This window comes from Sinocyclocheilus anshuiensis, unplaced genomic scaffold (assembly GCF_001515605.1).
Source record: "Sinocyclocheilus anshuiensis isolate Anshui unplaced genomic scaffold, SAMN03320099.WGS_v1.1 scaffold1203, whole genome shotgun sequence".
In the NCBI taxonomy this organism is placed as follows: domain Eukaryota; kingdom Metazoa; phylum Chordata; class Actinopteri; order Cypriniformes; family Cyprinidae; genus Sinocyclocheilus; species Sinocyclocheilus anshuiensis.
Genome location: NW_015539980.1, coordinates 935533 through 946180, shown reverse-complemented (window position 1 = coordinate 946180; position 10648 = coordinate 935533). Strand labels below are relative to the sequence as shown.

General features: G+C 36.2%; 1 pseudogene; it reads left to right on the top strand.

Moving 5' to 3' along the window:
• Positions 1 to 517: 517 nt before the first annotated feature.
• Positions 518 to 2626, top strand: LOC107687141 (taste receptor type 1 member 1-like; annotated as a pseudogene).
• Positions 2627 to 10648: the final 8022 nt, after the last annotated feature.

Genomic DNA, 10648 nt, shown 5'->3' with positions numbered 1-10648 from the left:
GAACGATGAGCTTTGTAAAAATCGACGCGTTTCAGAAAGGCGGGGGATAGAGGAGAAACAATAATGTACAGTATGTGGAAAATAATGTTTTTTTTAACCTTAAACTGCATAAACACGTCATTACACCAAATACACAAAATAATGTTCTTTTTAGCAACATCATATGACCCCTTTAAGGTCACTGTTTCCCTAATTCAGTAGGATTTTATGAAACAACAGATAATGTTGCTGTTTTTTGCCTAGTCCATTGGAAATCTATTAATTGATGTTTTCAGCATTTTCAGCCTTAAGGGAGGGCATTAACTGTATTTTATACTAAAAATGTGATGTAACACCACAGTAATCGCATTAACACTCATAAAATCTCATAATGTATACACATTGATCTTTTTTTTACTTCCTCACCATTTCTGAACTGAGAAACCTTTGGGACTCTAATCCACCTATAAAACCACTGATGAGAGCTCAGAAGATTAGATTGTTTCACAAGAGTTAGATTTAATTTGTAAATTTATGTATGAGGTGAGGAGATGTTTGTGGTGTAATGCTCTACTTAACTGATTGACATATGCTTCGTGAGTTTAGATATGGAATTAGGCATTTGAATCAGTGAATAGAGTGGTTTAAGCAAATAGAAATGTGTTTTAAGCAAATTAAGAGTACTATATGAGTCTCAGTTCTCTCAAACGGCTAGCCACTGCACATACCTGTTTCATGACCAGCGGTTCATCTTAAAACATGCTCCTCATTAGAATTTGCATTTTCCTTTTGTGTTTTACCAGTTGTTACTTTTTCAAAATTTCTTGGCCACATTCCACGTCTGACTTCAGCTTGGAGGGAGATTATTTATTGGGTGGCCTTTTTGCGTTACATGAAATTGACCAAGTGACACCCATTTTCACTCAGGAGACCACTGAATGTTTCAGGTAAGTAAAGACCTTTTGCCAGTCTAGGGTTATCGCTACACAGTATTTTATATCGAAAAAGCATCTCATATTTCTAAACTGAATATTCAATTACATGCGAGTAACTTTCACATTGGTGTTTTTTAGGCACAATACCTCTGCATCTGGCTATCAGATGTTGCAAGTGATGAGGTTTGCTATTGAGGAGATTAATAACTCCACCACTCTTCTGCCCAATGTTTCTCTGGGCTATGAAATTTTTGACCACTGTTCTAATACAAAGAACTTCTGTTCAGTTTTAACTTTTATCTCAAAGAAAGGCTCAATAAAACCTAAAGAAAAACTCAAGTAATTGCTTTAACAGGGCCATACGGAAGCACAAGCACTATTACTATTGCACCACTGATTACAATGGGCCTTATACCAATGGTACATTTAATTTAATTTCTTTTTACAAAATAAAATACCTAAACACATATTTCCTACTCTTTATTCAGAAATACCAAGTTACTATATAATGCTACAGTAAATGAATTGTTTATAATATAGTGATTTCTTCTCTTTCAAAGGTGAATTAGGGAGCTTCTAGCTATGCATTGAGCAATAAACTTCAGTATCCTTCTTTTGTAAGAACAGTTCCTAGCAACAAAGACATGATAGAGATGATTATTCACATCATACAGTGGTTTGGATGGAACTGGGTTGCCTTTCTTGGTAGCCAAAACAATTACAGTTCAGATGGACTAAATCTGTTAAACAAGTATATCAGAAATACTGGCATTTGTTTGGCCTATCAAGAGGCTTTTAGCCAAAGGGCAAACTACAGTCTAACACTTAAAAAGATTGATATGCTCAACATCAATGTCATTGTTGTTTTCGGTGTACCACAATATGCAGTAAACATAATCAAAACAGCCATAGCGGAGAATATCCGAGACAAAGTATGGATTGCGAGTGAAACCTGGGCTATGAATCAGCAGCTTCCAAGAGAGCCAGGAATTGGGAACATTGGCACAGTCATTGGCATTACAGAGAGATTGTTATCTTTGCCTGGATTTGATGACGTTGTCTATAAAGACAGGAGAACAATTAATGCCTATAACACTGAGAGTAACGTCCAGAGTGAGAGTAAGGCATGTAATTAAGTTTGTGATTACTGCCCATTGTTGACCGCAGAAGAGATTATAAACGAGAATACCTCATTCTCCTTCGCCATCTATGCTGCCATATATATACCATAGCTCATGCATTACATAACGTTCTGCAGTGTGACATGAATGTATGCCCAAAAAACACAAAGGCCAAGTCATACATGGTAAGTGAATACATTTTAATTAATGAAAAGATTTTGCAAAGTTTTGATTAATTAGATAAATAATAAGTATATATATTTTTTATAATTTATACTATTATGTATTATTAAAATGATGAATAAATAAATCAATAATATTTATGCTATTCATGTTATAATATTATTATTATTTGTTAATTATTTGTCTTTTTTATTTGAACACACTTCACCATAGCTTATGAGAGAAATGAAGAAGTTGGATTTTCCACTTAATGACCGCCAAGTGAAATACGATGAAAATTATGATCCAACCATCAGTTATGCAGTGCACTGGCACAAGCTGCATGATGGAATTGGACACTGGCCCAAACCCAAGAAAACCTTGCTATTTATTTTTATTGCTGTTGATTATAAAAAAAGCACTGAATGACACACAAAACAAAAGGTGATTTGGTCATTGTTGACCAGCGACACACTGTGGCAGACCAATGACATTCCTCCTTTTTTTTTTTTAGCTGAGATTGACTATAGATAGAATAGAACCCAGGAAGAGACCATGATTAGTCTTTTAGAGGGTACCTCATCTTTCCCCAATGCTTTCAGTGCTCACCCTTGAAAGTGTAGGGGGGAAATCTTCCCCTTTCCTCTTCACAGATTCCTTCGGTCACACTTTAGTTTAGCGACCAATTCTCACTATTAACTAACTGTTAACTACGACTTTTGCCTCAATAAACTCCTAATTTACTGCTTATTAATAGTTAGTGAGGTAGTTGTTAAGTTTATGTATGGGGTAGGATTAAGGGGTTTAAAATATGTCCATGCAGAATAAGACATTAATATGTGCTTTACAAGTACTAATAAACAGCCAATATGCTATATGCATGTTAATAAGCAAATAGTTAATTGTGAGAACTGGTTCTTAAAATAAAGTCTTACCTTACTCAACCCACTCCACCTATTCTCATTCTCTGCCTTTTCCTCTCATTTATTATATTTGCTCTTGGTTTTCTCAGATGATCCCCTTTATGCAAAGCATATGCAAAGTAAATTCCTTACTCACACATATGATATCAATTTGATGCAAGTGGAATAATGAAGATGGCTTTAGTTTAGTTGTCTGTTAGCTGATTGATAGCAGATCTGATAAATTTGTGTGTAGTGTTTATCTAATTTGTATTTTTTCATTTTCATTCCATTTATGGAAATTACATAGTGTTCAGGCTGTGTTAATTGTTTGAGAACACTGATCTTAGTTACAAAAACTGTAAAGATAATAACATTTTCCATTCCTTAAAGGTTCCTTTCTCAAACTGCTCTATTGAGTGTAAGCCAGGATATTCAAGGCAACCTGAAGGTTTTCATAGTTGCTGTTTTACTTGTAAAAAATGCCCACGTAACAGCTACGTGGATTATTCTCGTAAGTACCTTAGGTGGCGCATAATGACACCTTGGTACTTAAAGGGGTCATATGATGCGATTTCAATTTTTCCTTTCTCTTTGGAGTGTTACAAGCTCTTGGTGCATAAAGAAGATCTGTAAAGTTGCAAAGACTAAAGTCTCAAATCCAAAGAGATATTCTTTATAAAAGTTAAGAGTCAACCACGCCTACCTAAAATGGCTCGTTCTAACACGCCCCCACGTCTACGACACGATGTGGGAAGATTTGCATAACGCCGGCCAAATGTTCACGCAAAGAAAGAAGGCGTAACTTTTATTCTCGCTGTAGTATTGTTGTTGCCGCCACCGCCATGCCGTGGAGACGCTGTGTTTCGTTGTGAAAGCGAAAAAATACTTTGTTTGGTCTTCCAAAAGAGGACACGACTAGAAATCAGTGGTTAAGTTCCGCATAAACACGTCATTACACCAAATACACAAAATAATGTTCTTTTTAGCAACATCATATGACCCCTTTAAGCATCTTCAGTCAATTCTACCACTAACATTTTACTGGAATTAGGATACTTTTTGAAATGTGAAAACAAAATATTTTCCCACATGTATTTACTATTATAATGGCTCTTGGTTAAAATGGTATTACTTAACATTCATATTATTTTATTTATTGTTTTTTCAGGGGACCCCTATACCTGTTTTCTGTGTTTAGAGAGCGAATGGTCTGATGAGAGCAGTACGACATCTAAAAAATGTACTGTTGTCTATCTTGAGTTTGCAGAAATATCCTCTGTCATTGTCATGTTTTCTGTCACATTCCTAATTATTCTCCTTATTGCCATACTTTGCCTTTTTGCCTACAACGTCAACACACCAGTGGTAAAGTCTGCTGGAGGTAGCATGTGTCTCCTTATGTTAATGTGTTTGATTATGTCTAGCATAAGTGTGTTCTTTTTCTTTGGAAATCCTACATTTGTATTTTGCCTCCTGAGAAATGCCATATTTGCATTTTCTTCACTATTTGTATTTCCTGTTTGACTGTCCGCTCCTTTCAGATTATCTCTGTCTTTAAAATGGCTGTTCAGTTTCCTAAGGTGCACAGCCTTTGGGTAAAGCACAACGGACAGTGGCTCTTCATTGCATTTTCTTCTTTCATTCATTTAATTTCTTGTGTGATATAGATGACTGTCTCTCCTGACTGGTGGACTTTTAAAGACCAAATTATGCTCATGTGTGAAATGGGGAACGCAATAAGCTTCCCCATAGTCGTGTTTATAAGTTGGTTTCTTGGTCTCCTGTGTCTCATATTTTCTACATGGGAAGAGATCTGCCAAAAAAAAAAAAAAAAATTACAATGAGGGTAAATCAATAACTTTCAGTCTAATTTTGTACTATCTGAGTTGGATTGCATGTTTCACAGCATAACTCTCTGTCAAAAGCAAGTACAACCGTGCAATGGCCTAGATGTCTAATATATATGAAATTCTCTTGTTGTTTCATACCAAAATCTTTCATCATAATATTCCAGCCGCAAAAGAACACTGTCGCATACTTTCAAACATCTATTCAGAATTACACCCAAACCATTAGTAGGACTTAGACCACAACAAAGATGCATATAAAGTATGCATTTAAAGTATGTTTAAAGTCAATCCATTTACACCTAGGAATGTTTCCTTTTTACATGTAAAAAAAGAGAACATGTTCAAACCCTCCATAACGTACTAAGTAATCAATAGATAGGATAAATAGATTTGTGAGGTTTGGATTGCCAGTCTTGTATGTTTGATGTCACATTTATTGTCCATCCAAATCTACATTTGTAACAGTATACACTCAAAAAAATGCTTTGGTCTAAATTTATGTTTTATGTTGCATACCAATTTTCCATCCATTTAGATTACATAGTTTTAACATAAACAAATCAATAAACTTAATGTGATTCATATGCATCAGTCATACGTGAATGAAACCGGTAAAATTTATATAATAATTCACAGCAAAGTCCCCACACTGCTCAGTGTTCATGTGTTTCCACACTACAGAGTTTTAAAGTAGCATTGAAGCAGTGTTGGACTTAAGAAGATAATTATGTGATGATTGAGCATTAATGATGAACACCTGCTGTTAAAAAGCAGAATCACTGAAGGAAAGAGAAACACAAGAACTACAACTGACTTCAGCCACAGCCGATGAAATCAACTGAAATAAAATACATTAAGATCTCAGCAGAGAAGGATTAAACAACTCCACAAACAGCATCACCAGCTTCACTTATTTTTAACCAGACTAACTTTATTTCTGTCATACTTCTAGAGAAGCTCTTATTGAGAATTAACAGAGGTTTGTATGTTTTATTAATTTGTTTGAAATCACCATCAAGGAGATAAGTGTTTTATTTTGTTGGGTTCTTGAACCTTGACATTTTCACATTAGTGTTTTCTCTGATTGCTAAGATTGTGTGTTTGTAAATCACATTTAGCTTAGCCAACAAATACAACAAAAAGTTGTTTGCAGATGATCAGTCTATCTCATTTGAAATCCAATTGCTGATTATATGGATGTTGTACTGATTTAATATTACTAATTTTTTACAACTTCAGACCAAGCAATATTGTAAAAATCAGATAACATGATGGATGAATTTACAAAGCACTTTGTGGACAAAAAGTTTTCATCTGCAAAAGTTCAAAGACCACAGACATCAAGAATCAGCATATGAATCTCAATAATGGTGAAAGTCAACAAAATGCTTCATTTTGCAATGCATGCTGGGTACCAGCATAGTACAAGATTCACCCATGTATCCCAGAATGCGTTGCAGCATGAATAACCAATGCACCTGAATTGTCTGATTATTTTCTTTCATTCATACTATTTGCTTTTACGTTTGCTGTTTTCATTCACTTTTTAGTAGCTTGTTTGTGATGTTCAGAGTTTTATCTGAATATTTTGTTGATCGTCACCATTGTTGAGAATCATACACTGATTCTTGATGTCTGTGTGTATGTTGTATGCTGCAGCTGAAGATAGAAACTTTCTGTGCATAAAGTGTTTTTAAAATCCTTCATGTTCTCTAATTGACACCACTGCTGGCTCTTGTGCTATATAATTACAAAAGCACTAAAACTAATAAGACAATTTTAATAACAGAACAGCCATATAAATAGAGTTTCTGCTACATGGCTATGTACATGGTAACTTCATCACAACACAATCATTGTTTTCATCTGGGTTTTTCTGACCATACTAAATGCGCTTTATAAACACACAGTCTTATCAACCAGAGAAAAAACTAACGTGAAAACGTCAAGGATAAAGAGCCCTACAAAAGAAAACACTGATCCCTTTGATGGTGATTTCAAATGAAACAATAAAACATCTAAACCTCTGTTAATTCTCAGTTAGAGCTTCTCTAGACGTCTGACAGAAATAAAGTCAGTCTGGTTAGTAATAAGTGAAGCTGGAGTTGCTGTTGTGTGTTTAATCATCCTCTGCTGATATCTTGAGAGATTTAATGTCTTTTATTTCATATAATTTCATTTTAGGCTGTGGCTGAAGTCAGTTGTAGTTCTTGTGTTTCTCTTTCCTTCGGTGATAATGCTTTTTAACAGCAGGTGTTCATCATTAATGGTCAATCATCATATAATTATCTTCTTAAGTCCAACACTGCTTCAATGCTACTTTAACACTCTGTAGTGTGGAAACACATGAATACTGAGCAGTGTGGGGACTATGCTGTTAATTATTACGTAAATCTTACTGGTTTCATTCACGTATGACTGATGCATATGAATCGCATTAAGTTTATTGATTTGTTTAAATATGTAATCTAAATTGATGGAAAATTGGTATGCAATTGAATGACATAAAATGTAAATTTAGACCGAAGCATTTTTTTGAGTGCATACTACATACTTTTTCATTACAAATTACATTATAAGCATTACATTTAAAAAATAAATGTGCAAAAATGGTATGTCTCCCTTTTGCTGTAATGGCTGAAGAAAATTTTACCTTTTATACATAGTGAATATCACAAATATTGCAAAGAAAGGTTAAAGTAGCAATAGTAGTTTTGTAACCTCTTTATTTTGTTTTATCTTGCATGTGCATTACATATAGCAAAACAAAGGAATAATTAAATCTCGCTGCAGTTAACAGTTATTTTCTGAGTTTTACTGTATAACAAATCACTGTATTGTTTTCTGATAATAAAATGTTCAAATGTATAAAAATAAACATTAACAACAAAACTATATTTGAACTATGCTCTTTATTGAATTCTTATACCATGGGGCATTAAATGCTTGATTCTGATTGGTTGTTGAACATTCTAAGTTGCCCTAGTAAAAAATATTATATTTAAAAAAAAAAAAATCATTTATTTCATATTAAGTATAGCTCAAATCTATTAACATACTTACTGATATAAAATGTATAATTAAACTTTATTTGGAGTGCTACTTGAGTACAATGAATGCACATTTCATAATATTAAGCCTAAAATGCAAGTCTTTAAATGTAAGATATTTGAAGTGTACCTATATTTGCCTAAAGTAACAATAGTTTCACATTAGCACAGTCAAATATACTTCAGTATATCCAAGTACATAGATATTTAAATGTATTTGTAGTATACTTAACATGAAATAAATGTATTTCAAACATTTATTTTTCACTGGGGTGTGCAATTATTTTCCAGGAAGCACACAGCTGTGAGGCAGTCTGTCCACGACATCAAAGTTCCATATCACTTCGCCAAATGATTTCTGTTATATTTCAAAGGCCTTACAGCCTGCAACAGCAGATGAAACAAAATCCACAAAGACACTAACCAAACAAATATGACCAATAATAGGATAAAAAATGAACATTTTTATTACCTTACAGTTTTTCCCAGTTGTTTACACACTAAAACTGAAACACACAGTTCTCTACGTTAGACACTACATTCAAAGTTAAAATCTCTTTAGTCCCTTTTGAAAGCAATGGTAATGACAATGCCAAGTTCTTTACACCAATTGGTAGCACTTACTCCTCTCTGATATCAATAGTAGGCTGGCTATTTGCTGAATTTTTTACTTAGAAATCAGAGTTTTAACACTATAATAGGACACAGATGAGCTTTCATTTTTTGAAATGTTGTAGTAGTGGACAGAAGGCAAACAGAATGGCAACCTCCTCTCACACCACGCTTCTGTGGAAAATGTGCCTTTAGATAAAACAACACTACCTCTAGTGGACACCAGGAAGGATAACATTAACATAGTGAAAAAGCTTTGTTTTTCCTTTTTCTTATCCTAGTCCTAAATTCTCTATAGAACCAACAGAAAAAAATCTTCACATGCACATTTCCATGGACACAAAATTTACATTAAGGTGCACTTTCCTAAGTTATTAATAATTATAACTCATGAATAAATAGTTTACATGTGTTCACTTTAAATTTAGGTTCACTTTCAAAGAATAAATGGTTCACCCTTAAGGCTCACAAGTAACTAATATTGGATTTTTTCCCCAAAAATAAAGTTAGATTATTTCATCTTGATAAACAAAAGACATGATTTTTTAATCTTTGCTGTAGATAGGAATCATGAACTTTTGCAGATTATCATGAGAAAGATACAAAGCTCTGGTCAAAGTCAAGTCAAGTCAAGTCACCATTATTTATAAAGCGCTTTTAACAATGCAGATTGTGTCAAATCAGCTTTACAGTATTAAACAGGGAAATAGTGTGTCGAAATAGTCTTCCGTTCTCCTCTGGCCAGATGAGACCAGCAGTTTAATTCTAGGCTGCAACAAAGTCAGATTGTGCAGAGGACTTATCAGGTTCCCGTGGTCTTGTCCCGATGGCCGTCTAGATGATGAAGTCTTCACTGGGGATCTGTCTCTGGGGCTCATCTAGTTGTCCTGGTCTCCGCTGAAATTCTGGGCTGTCGAGGTCATCTCTAGGTGCTGATCCACCATCTGGTCTGGATATGGCTTGATCCGGGTGACTGCAGTGACCATCTGATGTGGATACAGACTGGATCTGATGGCTATGGTGACCTCGGAATAACAAAGAGACAGACTAATATTAGAGTAGATGCCCTTCTTCTAATGATGTAACAAGTACATCGGGTGTTATGGGAAGTGTTCCAGGTTCCAGTTCACCTACCTTTGTTCCAAGATGGCGGCGCGTGCACACGCTGCGGCTTCTCTCTCTCCCGACAGAAGAGTTTTTTTTATCTTGTGAGTCGCAGTGTTTTTGTACGTATTTGTCGCGTCTATCTGTCTCTAAACGCGCATACAGTCGTGAGTTTCTGCTCGATGTCGGTAGAACCACATTTTTAGAGTTAAACTCTGCGCACGCCGAAGAGCTGCGGGACCTCGGTCTGCTCCGGAGGCCTACACCATCACCGACCCCCACTGCTGCACCTCGCCCACAGCGGAGGCGCCACAAGCGGCGCGAGAGGAAGCAGAAGAGGGGTAAGCGCGGAGGTATCCGGGCTAGGCTAGTGGCTAACCCACAGAAGCCAGCTATCCCCACCATCATACTGGCTAACGTATGCTCTTTGGATAATAAACGCGTCTATCTGTCTCTAAGCGCGCATACAGTCGTGAGTTTCTGCTCGATGTCGGCAGAACCACATTTTTAGAGTTAAACTCTGCACACGCCGAAGAGCTGCGGGATCTCGGTCTGCTCCGGAGGCCCACACCATCACCGACCCCCACTACTGCATCTCGCCCACAGCGGAGGCGCCACAAGCGGCGTGAGAGGAAGCAGAAGAGGGGTAAGCGCGGAGGTATCCGGGCTAGGCTAGTGGCTAACCCACAGAAGCCAGCTATCCCCACCATCATACTGGCTAACGTATGCTCTTTGGATAATAAACTGGACTTCATCCGACTACTACGCTCAACTCAGAGAACTGTAAGAGACTGTTGTGTTTTTGTGTTCACGGAAACATGGCTCAACAACAGCGTTCCGGACTGCGCTATTCATCTCGATCAGCTGACATGCTATCGAGCGGACAGAGCTCGCGTCGAGGGAGGTAAGACCCGCGGCGGCGGGCTTTGT